This window comes from Panthera uncia, assembly GCF_023721935.1.
Source record: "Panthera uncia isolate 11264 chromosome B2 unlocalized genomic scaffold, Puncia_PCG_1.0 HiC_scaffold_24, whole genome shotgun sequence".
Taxonomy (NCBI): Eukaryota; Metazoa; Chordata; class Mammalia; order Carnivora; family Felidae; genus Panthera; species Panthera uncia.
Window position 1 is genome coordinate 63,440,804 of NW_026057580.1, and position 15,950 is coordinate 63,456,753.

Consider the following 15,950-nt stretch of genomic DNA (forward strand, 5'->3'; position numbering starts at 1 on the left):
CTGCTTGTAAGAACTATTGCTTCTGTCCGATGTGTCTGGGAAATGGGTACAAATCATTCTATGACTTCCACTCCTGTCACCATCACCTTTCCCAGAATGGATTCCACACCATCTTAATCTCTTCATACCACTAATATTCACCTTAATGTCTTATGTGCGTGGATCTGATTGGTGGAGCTCAGGTCCCATGTCTGAGCCACAAGGAACATTGGAAATACAAGAAAGAGGTTCAGATGCTGGATGTGTGAGGCAGACACTACGTATTCAGCACCCATTCTAATCCCCTTTCATCTTCTAAACCTCACTTTCTTAGAAACCCTTTTCAATTCTGACTGATAAAATGGAAGCAGTCCTGTCTCTTCTGCTTTATTGTCCTTTTTACCTGCATATGAGGCCACTTCCTTGTAGAGTCTTGGTCACGTGTGTGTCACTCACAGGCATCTCAATTTTGAATAACACAGAATCTGGTAACTGAAAGTGAGAATTATGAAATTGGCTGACTGAGAACTGGGAAGGTGCTGGCCTTTAAAACGTGCTGGTGAGACATTTGGTCACACTAGTCACCTGCTGGATGCAGAATGCAGAACAGGCAGCACCCAAACCGTGTTAGAAGCGATGGAGGAAGTTCTCCATCAAGTTGGCATCTGCTGACTCCTTGCTATTTAAGCCAGGTCCTAAAAGAAAGGATGAACTAGAGTAGGGCAACCAGTGTGGAAACAGAAATGGAAGGAAGTACCACTTTGCTAAAGGAGGGGCTTTCTGCCTGAAGCCTGCAATCCAGCTCCACTGAGAGTCCCACAATGCCAAGTCCTACATGTTTGAAAAAAACCAAATCTTCCACACCCTGAACTGTAATTATTATAAGCAATGGCTGGAAGGGGTGGGTCTTAGAGCAAAATCTGTGGCGCTGAAGCTTTCTCAAGCATTACAAAAGATGATGTAACTGGAAGTGAGAAAGACCTTGCTCCCTTGACTGCATTGTTAAAGTACTATACTGCCTTGTACTCTAGACTTCCAGGCTTCCTACTACATGAGGTAAGTAAGCCCCTATTGGCTGAGGTTGCTCTTTTATGGCTGATAATTCTACTGACATAGGGCCAATAAGAATGACAAATGTACATAAACCAGCCTATGAACTACCCCTCACGTACCATATTCCATTCTATTCCATGTACTTTGCCCTGGACTCTGAATCTCTGCAACAGGCGTGGCACTAACCTACCAATTCCCCTGCCCTCTCCTTCGGCCCCATAAACTACACTGTATTTGTAGTTGTAGCAGATCCGCAGCCTAGGACACACAGTAGTTAATGTTTGTTGCAGAAGGAACATAAATAAGCAGAAATAGCACTGGCCCAAGAATCAGAAAAATGCATCAGCCCCCAGCCAGCAGCTCCAATTCATAAACTTAAACAACTCTGGTAACATTTCTGGACTTTAGGGGTTTTTAGGCTGGAAGAATAATCTGTTTATTCCTACATACAGGAGGTATGTGTGAAAGTCCTTTCAAAATTATAAAACATTATAATGAGTATTATTTTGGATATTTTGGAAAAAAATTGCATAGAGAACCACATTAGGTTGACATATAAAATAACAGTAATTTAGAAAACATTACCATCTTTATAACTCCACTAACAGGTAGGATATTCAGAAAGAGTACTGAAAGACATTAGAAGCATAATCATCATTTAATTTTCAATGTTCGGACATAACCAGAAGACAGTAGTTCAGGAGGCAGAAATAACTATCTGCTACTTATTGTGTCACAAAATAATATTTACTCTATAATTACATGGTCAATATTTACTTAGTGATTATATAGCTTTTCACATGGTTGCTTGAACCCAATAAAGTAAAGGAAAAGCAGTTATCTTGATTTTCCTGGGGGATAGATTGGACAAAGATAAATTTTCTTGAAGGTCTTCCTTATTGGCTTCTTTAACTCTGAAAATTGTTAATATTTTGAAACCAGAAGTAGCTTTTGTGGCACAAGTCTTCATTTGTGAACTTGAAATTTCAAAATCAACCTCCAGCAGCAAAGGGTTACTCCTTTGTCTGAAATCTCCTCCTACCTTTCTGCACTCCCAATATATAGGGCAGTATTTTTCAAAACAAATAATATTGCTTGCATTTTTAAACTTGTCACATAATGCAATCGATGATAAAGACCAAATGTTTGAGGCTGCCTCCAAATCCCAAATCTTAAAATTCTGAAAAAATTGCTAATATATATTTGTGGTTCTCTAAAACTATCTGTCTTACAGATTGTGAAGAAAGATGCTTTAAGATCTTTCGTGTTTTTATTTTTCAGCTTTGCATTGTAAAACATCCCCTGTGAATTCCCTGGAGGTTTATTAAGGTATGCTAGGACCGTCATGTACTTTCAAAAGACGAAAGTGTCTGCCTAGTGCGAAAACCATGTTGTTTCAGAAAAGCACCTCAGGATCCAAAATGTTTCCAATCTCAAATGTGCCACCATGCCTGACTTACGGCAGATTTATTGTTTTGCAGGTACAGTGAAATTTACTAGTCTTGTATTTAGGAAGCCATCTGCTCAACTTAAGGCTTTTGGAGAATATTCCAGAATTGAGGCAACTAAATTTGGATAAACAAAAGTGGAAGAAAACTATGTTCAGGAGAGAGAAGTTCAGACAGGAAGGAAGAAGAATACTATAAAGCTTCTACACACATAAAAGCCCAGCTTCTATGCTCAGCAGACTTGAATATGAAGGGAAAAAAAGATTGAATTGCTTATGTTTAATTTGGAACACTATCGGATATTGTTATACTTAATCAATCTACATATTTCATGGTCACCCTAACTGTTTCTATTTATGAGATAGGCAGGGTAAAATAATTAAGTATTGGTTGAGAAATACAATCTAATGGCATGTATGATGCCATTTTTATTGTTGAAATAAGAGCAATAATAGCAATACTCATGGCCAATAACAGCATTTCTTTCATATTAAAAAAAGAGCAAATTGGTATTGGTTTCAGAGCTATTTATGTGTTTCAATGATACTTATTGAAGATATGTGCTTTAAAAGACCGAAAAGTTTTTCCTAAACCAATCCCTTATCATACATAATAAACAGAGCAGAATGAAAGGTGCATGGCAGCAATGTACAACCTGGATCTCTCTAGTCCTTTATTAATTATACTCCATGTATTTCCAAAAAGGAAATAATGCTAAGGTAGAAAAGCTCTGTGTGTGTGTGTGTGTGTGTGTGCATGTGCATGCACATGTGCACATAAAGGTGCACATACAAGTGCAAATATGTGGTAGGGGAGAAAAGAAGGGAAATGTTGAAAGAGGGTATGTAGTTGTGCCTGTGAACTAACCATAAGGAAACAATTATATTTTTTGCAGAAAGGTAAAAGAAGCATAATGATTTTCAGAGCTTTATTTTATTAACAGCTTTACAACATCTAACTTTGTTATCAAAGGAATCGATAAGAGAACGTGTTAAGTACCTAGCAGAGACTCTGGCACATAGTACACTCAATATTAATTGGTTCTTTCATTCACTCTTTCAACAAAAACTTATTTGACACCTGATACAGACCAAGATCAGGTACAGATCAGATACAGACACCTGATACTATCCTGTTAAATAGGAATCTGAAATCTGAGTAAATTTGTCACAGGAATTTTTAGGGAAAAATAAAAGAAAATGTTAATGGATAGACCTCAAATATAAATTTATGAAAGATCCAGAGGCTTATGTATGTTTTTCTTGCCTGTCTTTGACGAGAGTCAAAGACCTAATGTTACCTCTTGATTCTGTGAAAGCATTTCTACGTAGAGCTAAAGTATTACAACACAGACATGGAGAGATTACCAGGGTTTGAAGCTCACCCAGTACTAGAGCTGAGACAGTCTATTCTGGAAGAATGGAAGTTTAGCATGAAATCACTGAAGACAGTTCTCAAGATTGATATCCATGGCCTTTTTCTGAATTTCAGGTATTTTGGATTGCTGATTAAAATATCAATTTGCTTTAGATAACAGACAACAAAAGAGGACGTATGACCTGAAGACCTCCTTACCCAAAACATCTTCCCCACCTTGTTATGAGGCACCTGAAACCTGAAGTTCTACGATAAGAGATTCAGTGCATAGGGATAGAAACCATGTTCTTCATCCTTCGTGATGCTTCTATTATGGTGCTTCCCATAAACAGTTTATCTTTCTTTAATTGATATGAGCATACTTTGCTTCCTACTCTATCACCCCAGCACCTAGCACAACACCAAGCATATAAAAAGCACTCACATGTTTACATAGTAAATGAATAAATATGTAATTCTCACCCAGTTCTCAAGGGTCCAACTCTTTACCAAATGGCAAGGGTCTGCCCACAGATTGCCTGGACTATATGAATACTATTTAGACTGACACATCCTTGTCCTAATGAACAGCTTTGAATGTACCTGCCAGCAGCATCTAACTGCCTTTAGGAAGGAACACTCACACAAATTTGTCATTAAAGCCCTAGAGTCTGACAATACAAAGCATGAAAAATATTACCTTTTCCTAGAGAAGTTGAGGGCAGGTATTATCAATCATCTACTTCCACTATAAAACAATCATCATACAACTCACTGTGGACTTTCACGGGCCCCAGGAAATTTAGCTACCAAATGCACCCCTGACCACTAAATCAATTCACCTGTGAAATGAAATAGTGTGTTCAGATGGCCTTTATCTTAGACAAGACAAAGAAGCAAAGGGCTAAAGAGTCTAAAAAGTATCATCAATTTCCTTTTTAGTGAAAATTACAGAATCTAATTAAAGGAAATTTTTTACTCTAGATCCTAAAACCAATTAAAAATAATTTTTTATTGAATTAAATTTAACAACCAAAAAATTTGAGTGCCTACCAGATGCCACAGTGATTAAAACAAAAAAAACCAAAAAACTAAGACTCTCCATTATAAATGACATTAAAAGAGTTATTTTCCACTATTGTGAGTGGCAATTCAAGAAAAGAGAAGTTTGAGAACTCCTGGTCTCATAAAGAAAATAAGACAAATCCACAAAAAACAGTTAAGTGAGGTAAAAATATAGTAACTGCCATAAGAGAATTATCAACCAAATATTGTTATCAATTACATCACTTTAGGCTACTTCCTGACAGCTTCAAAAGACATTTAAGGAGAGGGATACCTGGGTGTCTCAGTTGGTTAAGTGTCCGACTTTGACTCAGGTCGTGATCTTGAGGTTTGTAGGTTCAGGCCCCACATCAGACTCTGTGCTGACAGTTCAGAGCCTGGAGCCTGCTTAGGATTCTGTATCTCCCTCTCTCCTTGCCCCTCCCCCACTTGTGCTCTGTCTCTCCCTCTCAAAAATAAACATTAAAAAAATTACAAATAAAAATACATTTAAGGAGAGGGGTAAGAATTATTATTTTATTTTTTTTAAGTACAAAGATGTGGCCAAGATGGTGGAGCAGCATGGAAGTTCTCAGCTTCTCTCCACTCTGAAATGCAGCTAGATCAGCACCAAACCTTTTACACATCTAGGCAATTGATCTGAGGATAAATACAACAATCTGCATAACCTGAGCCACAGAACTTGACAGGTATACAGTGTGGAGAGGTGAACTGGAGGAGAAAGAAGCCGTGGAGGGTAGGGAGCTGTTTTTGTTGAGAGAGGACAGAGAAAGAGCAAGGGGTAGAGTGTGGTGCATTGGGAGAGTTGCAGGAAAAACACTCCCCCAAAAGTAGCTGGAGAGAAAGAGAGAGAAAGAGTGAAAAACACTATTCTTCAGCAAATGGTGTTGGGGAAACTGGATAGCGACATGCAGAAGAATAAACCTGGACCACTTTCTTACACTATACACAAAAATAAACTCAAAATGGATGAAAACCCTAAACGTAAGACAGGAAGCCTTCAAAACTCTAGAGGAGAAAGCAGTCAAAAACCTCTTTGACCTTGGCTGCAGCAACTTCTTACCTCAACACATCTCTGGAGGCAAGGGAAACAAAAGCAAAAATGAACTATTGGGACATCATCAAGATAAAAATCTTCTGTACAGTGAAGGAAACAATCAGTAAAACTAAAAGGCAACTGATGGAATGGGAGAAGATATTTGCAAATGACATTATCAGATAAAGGGTTAGTATCCAAAATCTATAAAGAACTTATCAAACTCAACACCCAAAAAACAAATAACCCGGTGAAGAAATGGACAGACGACATGAATAAACACTTTTCCAAGGAAGACACCCAGATGGCCAACAGACACATGAAAAAATGCTCAACATCACTCATCACCAGGGAAATACAAATCAAAACCACAATGAGATACCACCTCACACCTGTCAGAGAGGGTAAAATTAACAACTCAGGCAACAACAGAGGTTAATGAGGATGTGGAGAAAGAGGAACCCTTTTGCACTGCTGGTGGAAATGCAGACTGGTGCAGCCACTCTGGAAAACAGTATGGAGGTTCCTCAAAAAATAAAAAATAGAACTACCTATGACCCAGCAATTGTACTACTAGGAATTTATCCAAAGGATACAAAAAGGCTGATTCGAAGGGGCACATGCACCCCAATGTTTACAGCACCACTATAACAACAGCTGACAATAGTCAAAATATGGAAAGAGCCCAAATGTCCATCAACTGATGAATGGATAATGAAGACAGGGTGTGCGTGTGTGTGTGTGTGTGTGTAGTGTGTGTGTACATATATGTACATACACACACATATATGTGCACACACACACGATGGAATATTACTTGGCAATCAAAAAGAATGAAGTCTTGCCATTTGCAACAATGTGGATGGAACTAGAATGTATTATGCTAAGTGAAATAAGTCAGTCAGAGAAAGAAAAATATCATATGACTTCACTCATGTAGAATTTCAGATACAAAACAGATGAACATAAGGGAAAAGAAGGAAAAATAATATAAAAACAGAGAGGGGGACAAAACATAAGAGACTCTTGAATACAGAGAACAAACTGAGGGTTGCTGGAGGGGTTTTGGGTGCGGGGATGGGCTAAATGGGCAAGGGGCACTGGGGAGGACACTTGTTGAGACAAGCACTGGGTGTTATATGTAGGGGATGAATCACTGGATTCTACTCCTGAAATCTTATTGCACTATATGCTAACTAACTTGGAGGTAAATTTTAAAAATAAATAGAAAGAAAGAGAAAGAAAGAGAAGGAAAGAAAGAAAGAAAGAAAGAAAGAAAGAAAGAAAGAAAGAAAAGAAGACAGAAAGAAAGAAAGAAAGAAAGAAAGAAAGAAAGAAAGAAAGAAAGAAAAAATACCCATGCAAATGGTAAAGGCTTAAAACAAAAGACAGCCCTGGCTGCCCCACTCCGTGTCTCACACCACCAAGTAGCAACTTTCAATTCCTTGGGTACATTACAATACTGACCTCCCTACTTCTAAATAATAATGTTAAACTGCGCCCTGGTTTAAACAACATGCATTAATTCCCTTGTGGTAAATAAGGATTGTGCTCTTTGCCCCACTACCACATTTTCCTTTCCAAATTATGTCAGCATAATAATTCCATAACATTTTAGGTCGATCATCAGTGCTCATTGCTGTGCAGTATTAGACAGATGGATCATGTTTATATTGCTTTTCCTCTACAACTCTATGTTTTTTCTTAACCCCCAAATTATCTTGTTTTTCATTTACTTAGTTTTCACTGTGTCTCTCTCTAATCCTTCCCAAATATTCCATTTTTCTGCAAAAATGTCTCTTAACTTTGTTTTCCATATGGTTTGTTGCATAGTTCATTTGGACTTTCATATTGGATTGCATATCCCTTCTATTCTTCTATCCTTTCCCCTACCCAAATGTTGTCATTCTGCTTCCTGGACCCCTCTATCTTTCTGTTCCAGTGTGCTGTAGCCACTCTCAAGGACTGCTTACAGCTGTCCTAGGATGTTCTTTTGTGTATATCTATGTTCTTTTCCCTGTTTCCTGGATCTCATGTGTTCTTTTTGGGTCAGTGTCTCATTTTGATGAAGAATAACCTTTAATAGCCTCTGAGACCAGGTGCCTCGAAGGTACAGTTTTGGAGTGCTGGCATGTATGAGATCTTTATTCCACCTTCACACATAATTGATGGTTTGCTTCCACACAGAATTCAAGGTTGGAAATCATTTTTCCTTGTAACTTTGGAAGCTTTCTCCCACTGCCTTCTGGTTTTCAGTTAGTAGTTAACATGCCAATGCCACTCTAATCCAGAACACTCCTTTTCACCGTAAAATTGCGTGCCACAGATGTTCAAAACCACTACTTCTATTTCTCTACCTTCTCTCCTCTTGTTTGAGCTTCCTTTGTCACCACTCTATTGAATCAGGTTTCAAATGATCAGAAAGGCCCTTTCCTGCCCATTTTCAATAACCAATTCTCTGACATCTTAACGGAGCTCTCAGTGGCATGTGACATTGGTGAATGCTCCAGCTTATAACACTTTAGCTCTCTGCAACAAAATTATCCCTATGCTCACCTCCCACCTCACCCCCTCTCTTCTCAATCTCCTTTGCCAGACCCTGTCTGCCTCTGATTTTTAATAGCTGAATCACTCTGGGGTTTGCTTCTCAGTCTTCTTTTCTCTGGCCTTCCTCCTCAAGTGATCAATCTCAGTTCCACAGCTGATAAACAGCCCTCATATGTTGATGGCTCTGACTTCTCACATGAGCTCCAAACTCATGTCTTCAACCTGCTCAATTCCTTCACTTGAAAGTCTAAGGAGGATCTCAAATTTAGCATGTCTAAAACAGAACTCTTGATTTCTGCCCCACACATGCCCCTTCCACCAGGCTTCACCATCTCAGTGAATGGCAACTCCATCCACCCCAAACCTAGGAGTCAACTTTTACTCTATTCTTTCCCTTGCCCTCCACATCCAGTCAACTAGTAAGTCCTGATTATTCTGTTCCCAAACTACATTCTACATCTCTAGTAAAGCTGCCACCTCTCAGCTGGATACTCCAACAGCCTCCTATATGTCTTGGGCTTTCTTATCCTTTGGCTCCAGAGCAGGATTGGTCAATGGAAGCACTGGCAGAAGACCAGAGGGCAGCCCCACCAGAAAGCCTGATCTTCCAGCTACAGAAGCTCCAAGTCCTCACATGTCCTTCCAGGCCCGGGGATGGAACTTCTTGCTGTTGCTAATCTTTGGGTTTCAACATCCTGTTTGGCTTCTCTGGTCCTCCTGCAGCAATGCAACAAACCTCTGATGTTGAATTCCCCGTGTTCGAAAGTCCTGGACTTGTTTCCATTTTCCAGGTTGGATTTCAACTAAAACCAATTCTATGTACTTATTGTTGGCTTTCCACCACTGAAATGTAATCTACACAAAAGCAGGAACTTTGGTGCCTAGAACACTGCCCAGCCTATATTGGGTGCTCAATAAGCACATTTTAAATGAAAGAAGTGTTGATGCATTTATCCTTAGCCACAAGCCATTTAGACTATATACAGTTTAAAACATCGTAACTATGATAAAAGAATTTTAGAAGGCTCATCAGAAATTAAGTTTTATAGAGGATCCAGAAGAACCAGGATAAAGTCATCAAAACCAAAATTTAAAAATCAAATTTAAAAAAAGATAAATAAAAACAGGGAAAGGGCTCAAATGACCTGAGTATAAAGAGATTACTTTCTGAAGGTCATTTCATTCCATTAATTTGGATACCAGCTTCCAGTTATTTTTTAAAGTTTATTTTATCTATAAAATACATGCTTTCATTAAACGCATCATTACTTTTATGACCCCTGTAATCAATCTCCTTTTTCCCCTTCTAAACATGAGAAACAAATAAGACAGACACAAACATTTATATTGATGAGCTTTAAAAACTACGTGGGAGATGGCTTAAGGGAAAAGGGATTTAAGATAGCTTTATGATAAAATCTACATTCAGGGCAGAACTTAAGTGACTAAGGATGCTAAGAGTATTTTGCAGCTCAGAAAATACTCAATCCAAAGTAAAATGAACCCAGAACAGGGCTTGTGTAAAATAAGAACAGATGAGTAATTAAGGCCTACTTTAAGACAATAAACTCTTTTCAAAAAGAAAATTGTGATCATGAGGCTTTTCTTTCTACTTAAATATAGGGATTTTTCCAAGCAGTAAAACAGAGATGGCAATTTGAAGGCTATCTGGTTGCACCTGTCTCACCGGCTGGTTTTGTTTGACACACAAAAGGATTTTTTATTTCATTTTGTTCAGTTTTTTGAATATGAATTTGGTGCCAATACTTAAAAAATCAGGCAATTTCACATAAACATCTGGAATCGTAGTATCTCTAAACAATTCCTGCAGCACCACACTCAGCTCCACCTGAGTGGTGGGTGCCCCTTAGGTAGAGGCTCTCTGGGTAGCCCCATCACTTCTGGGGACTTCTATACACCCACCTCCTCTCATTTAAGCCTCCTGCTTGGCCCACTAAGGGTTTGCATTTGTGCACACTGTGGGAAATATCTCATTTCATTTTCCACGAAGGTAAAAAGATATTTTCAAATCAGGATTATCTCCTTTTTTTACTTTATACCAAGGCAGATCCTAAGATGGTTGGTATGTGCAAGCTCAGGTGAGAAGTCAGGTGAATAAAGGAACTTCCCACTTTTCCCTCTTTCCCCAAATATTAGGCCTCTTCTGACCACTGCCACAGCTCCAAGCCTCAGGCTACAGTGTAAACCCTTACTCTATCCTACCCAGATGCATGCTCTGGACGGTCAGGGTCTTAGCTGTCTACTGTTAAGAAAGCACCTGAGTCTCTACCGGGCACTAACTACCCCATCAGCTTCTAGAGACTGTTTTATCAGTGGTGTAGATTTCATCCAATTTCCAAAGCAAATATTGAAAATATTAAGTGATTCTAACTCTCTTTATCACATACAACTGCCTTTTAAAAAAAAAGACCATGTGATTTTTCTCATATTCAGAAATTTCCTTTTCTGCTGGGAAACATTCACTGATTCCAGTATTCATTAGGACAAATCCTTGACATTTGAAACAAACCTTCTTCAAAACTAAAGACTGATTCTCATAACAGCCCCATTTATTTTTGCATTAATTGGTAGGTAGTTGACTTTAAAAATTGGCTTTTAAACCACACAGAAATTGAATTTTTTTAATGGCTTAATGTCGTTAAAGCACATAATTTACAATCCTCCCAAAAGCTTTTGTCTCTTGTGGTCCCATTTTTACCTCCCTTGATTCTACAGTTTTATAATGATAAGCATTATAAAAATGCCCAGGCAGCTAAAGAGATACTTCCTGAATCCATATTTGGATGTATGAAGGGAAAGAGGCTGCCAATTAAAAATGCAGTAGAGCCCACTATTGTTGATTTATGGCCATGGAGGACATAGCTTTTTCTCATTTTGCTTATTTGATTTGGATAACAACCCAGTTGCTATGTGAAATAACTTGATTTTCCCTGTTGATGTGCAATTCTTCTAACACCATCATTTGGCATACTGACTGATGATTGGATAAATTTGCTCGACTTTTACTATGAATCACTTAAATTACTCCTTTGCATAAAGGTTTAAATTTGCTTTGGAGAAGCCATTAGAGAATTATTTTAGCACTGTTTTCTTTTGTTTTTCATGATAATGTCTCACTTTCTGCAATGGATTTTTCTCCCCTCACAAGGTTATTACTATTAATTGTACTATCCCTTTTTACTTCACTAGAGTGCAACAAAACACACCTGCCAAACTAAAAAGATGGAAGTTAGGGAAAGGGAAGTGGGAAGAAATAGAACTCTCCAATCTACTTCCCCTGCAAACTTGCGCTATAAAATTTCCACCCCTATGAAACAACCTCCCTCCGGGGCCTGGACCATTCTACCTTCGAGGTTCTGGCTGAACAGGATCAAGAATCGATTGGAGTTTTAATAAAATTGTAGCCCCAACAACACCCAAAATTTAGAAATCCATATACTGTGTACCAGATGAAAATCTGACAATCTGTTTCTAATTTACCAAGAGAAGCCTAAGTCATAGTATTAGATCAAAAGGAGTAGAGGCAAGATTCACCCTCAGGAATATCTAAAACCCACAGGCCCAGGTACTCAACAGATACATAGCTACAGCAGAGATCCTTCCCCTCTGGAATCCTGTCTGCCAGAAAGTCTTCACCAGTAGTCACTTCTTTTGGTTAAAAAACAGAATAACATCCATTACCTCCAGGAGACTACTACAAAATAATCCTATATTACCTGTAAGGGTAAGAAGAATAGCATCCTGTTAACTGCCTATGAGTAGATTGGATGTTAAAGAGCTGTGCTGTTCAATACTGTAGCCACTGGGCACATAAGGCTATTAAGTTCTGAAAGTGTGGCTTATATGAATCAAGATGTACTGTAAGTGCAAAAAACACACCAGATTTTGAAGAAAGAAAAAGTGAAAAAAATCTCAAGGATATTTATATTGATTACATACAGATGATATTCTAGATATGCTTGGTTTAATAAAATATATTATTAAAGTATATTTTACATGTATCTTTTTACTCTTTTAATGTGCTTTTTTAAATATAGAAATCTTAAGTACATAATGTGGCACACATTATATTTTTATTGGGCAATGCTATAATAGAAATATGAGTGAACTACTGCTTTACTGTGATGGTCAGTTTTATGTGTCAACTTGACCCGGCCAAGGGAGACCAAAATAGCTGGTAAAACATTATTTCTGGGTGTATGTGTGAGGGTGTTTCTGGAGGAGATTTGCATTTGATTCAGTAGACTGAACAAATTAGATCCACCTGCACCTTAGGAATCATCTAATCCACTGAGGACCCAAATGGAAAAAAAAGGTGAAGGAAGGGTGAATTCTCTCTCTCTTCTTGAGTTGGGACATCCATATTTTCCTGCTTTTGGACATCAGAATCCCTGGCTTTCAGAACTTTGTCCTTGAACTGAGTTTTTTTTTTAAAGAAAACACTTTTATTTTATTTTATTTTTTAAATGTACATCCAAATTAGTTAGTATATAGTGCAACTATGATTTAAGGAGGAGATTCCTTAGTGCCTCTTACACATTTAGCCCATCCCCCCTTCCACAACCCCTCCCGTAACCCTCATTTTGTTCTCTATATTTATGAGTCTCTTCTGTTTTGTCCCCCTCCCTGTTTTTATATTATTTTTGTTTCCCTTCTCTTATGTTCATCTGTTTTGTCTCTTAAAATCCTCGTATGAGTGAAGTCATATGATTTTTGTCTTTCTCTGACTAATTGCATTTAGCATAATACCCTCCCAGTTCTATCCACGTAGTTGCAAATGGCAAGATTTCATTCTTTTTGATTGCCAACCAATACTCCATTGTATACATATACCACATCTTCTTTATCCATTCATCCATCGATGGACATTTGGGCTCTTTCCATACTTTGGCTATTGTTGATAGTGCTGCTATAAACATTGGGGTACATGTGTCCCTTCAAAACAGCACATCTGTATCCCGTGGATAAATGCCTAGTAGTGCAATTGCTGAGTCATAGGGTGGTTCTATTTTTAATTTTTTGAGGAACCTCCATACTGTTTTCCAGGGTGGCTGCACCAGTTTCCACCAGCAGTGCAAAAAGTTTCCTCTTTCTCTGCATCCTCATCAACATCTTTCATTGCCTGACTTGTTAATTTTAGCCATTCTCACTGGTGTGAGGTGGTTTCTCATTGTGGTTTTGATTTATATTTCCCTGATGATGAGTGATGTTGAGCATTTTTTCACATGTCGGTTGGCCATCTGGATGTCTTCTTTGGAGAAGTGTCCATTCATGTCTTTTGCCCATTTCTTCACTGGATTATTTATTTGTTGGGTGTTAAGTCTGATAAATTCTTGATAGATTTTGGATACAAGCCCTTTATGTGATATGTTGTTTGAAAATATCTTCTCCCATTCTGTCGATTGACTTTTAGTTTTGATGATTGTTTCTTTCACTGTGCAGAAGATTTTTACTTGGATGAGGTCCCAATAGTTCATTTTTGCTTTTGTTTCCCTTGCCTCCGGAGACGTGTTGAGTAAGAAGTTGCTGCGGACAGGATCAAAGAGGTTTTTGCCTGCTTTCTCCTCGAGGATTTTGATGGCTTCCTGTCTTACATTGAGGTCTTTCATCCATTTTGATTTATTTTTGTGTATAGTGTAAGAAAGTGGTCCAAGTTCATTCTTCTGCATGTCACTGTCCAGTTTTCCCAGCACCGCTTGCTGAAGAGACTGTCTTCATTCCATTGGATATTCTTTCCTGCTTTGTCAAAGATTAGTTGGCCATACATTTGTGGGTCCACTTCTGGGTTCTCTGTTCTGTTCCATTGATCTGAGTGTCTGTTCTTGTGCCAGTACCACAATGTCTTGATGATTACAGCTTTGTAGTATAGCTTGAAGTCGGATTGTGATGCCTCCTGCTTTGGTTTTCTTTTCCAAGATTGCTTTGGCTATTCGGGGTCTTTTCTGGTTCCATAAAAATTTTAGGATTGTTTGTTCTAGCTCTGTGAAGAATGATGGTGTTATTTTGATAGGAATTGCACTGAATATGTAGATTGCTTTGGGTAGTATCGACATTTTAACAATATTTGTTCTTCCTATCCAGAAGCATGGAATATTTTTCCATTTTTTCTTTGTGTCTTCTTCAATTTCTTTCATAGGCTTTCTATAGTTTTCAGTGTATAGATTTTTCACTTCTTTGGTTAGATTTATACCTAGGTATTTTATGGGTTTTGGTGCCACTGTAAATGGGATCAATTTCTTGATTTCTCTTTCTGTCGCTTCATTGTTGGTGTATAGGAATGAAACCGATTTCAGTGCATTTATTTTATATCCTGCAACTTTGCAGAATTCATGAATCAGTTCTAGCAGTATTTTGGTGGAATCTTTTGGGTTTTCCATGTATAGTATCATGTCATCTGCGAGGAGTGAAAGTTTGACCTCCTCCTGGCCAATTTGGATGCCTTTTATTTCTTTGTGTTGTCTGACTGCAGAGGCCAAGACTTCCAATACGATGTTGAATAACAGTGGAGAGAGCGGACATCCCTGTCTTGCTCTTGACCTTAGGGAGAAAGCTCTGTTTTTCCGCATTGAGGATGATATTAGCATTGGGTCTTTCATATATGGCTTTTATGATCTCAAGGTATGTTCCTTCTATTCCTACTTTCTTGAGGGTTTTTATAAAAACGTGGAAGCTTCACGAATTTGCGTGTCATCCTTGCACAGGGGCCATGCTATGCTAATCTTCTCTGTATCGTTCCAATTTTAGTATATGTGCTGCCAAAGTGAGCACTAACCGAATTCTACCACTGGCTTTCCTAGCTCTCCAGCTTGCAGATGGCAGATTGTGACTTCTAGGCTTCCATAACCACATGGGCCAGCTCCTACAATAAACTTCTTCTATATCTATCCTTTTGGTTCTGTGCCTCTGGAGAACCCTAATACTCTTATAATATCTTGAATCTGAGGCTGAATTTAGACAGTATATATGAGGGTAAAGGTAGAGAGATGAACATGAGATGGTATTCTGGAAGCAAGGTAAGGTGAGATCCAGAGGCCTAGAAGTCTGGATGTGTCCTCTAAAATGCTGGAGGTCTCTGTACAAAGGGAACACAGTGGTTGGGGAAGAAGGACTAATAGGAACTAAACAACCATTTTGCCAGCTTCATCATTTTGCCTAAGACTAGGCCTTGGGATATTCCAATGTGGTGTAATTGGACTATGTGTTCACTAACAGCTATACATCAGTGGGGTTATCAAATAAGAGTGTATTTTTCCCATTTCTGCCTGCTGTTTGTATGATTTTTATGATGTAGGCTGAGATATTAATTTCAGTCAGGATAAACTATGAAAGAAAACTGCTTTAAACTCTCAGTGGCTTACAATAGTAAAAGTTCATTTCTTCCTCAAGCTTACTTGCCGATCATGGGTACGTGTAGCTCTGCCCCACTGCGTCTTTACTCCTTCTGT

General features: G+C 38.4%; 1 pseudogene; it reads right to left on the bottom strand.

The window, feature by feature from the left end:
• Nucleotides 1-15,161: 15,161 nt before the first annotated feature.
• On the bottom strand, nucleotides 15,162-15,273 carry LOC125939262 (uncharacterized; annotated as a pseudogene).
• Between the last annotated feature and the right edge of the window lie 677 nt (nucleotides 15,274-15,950).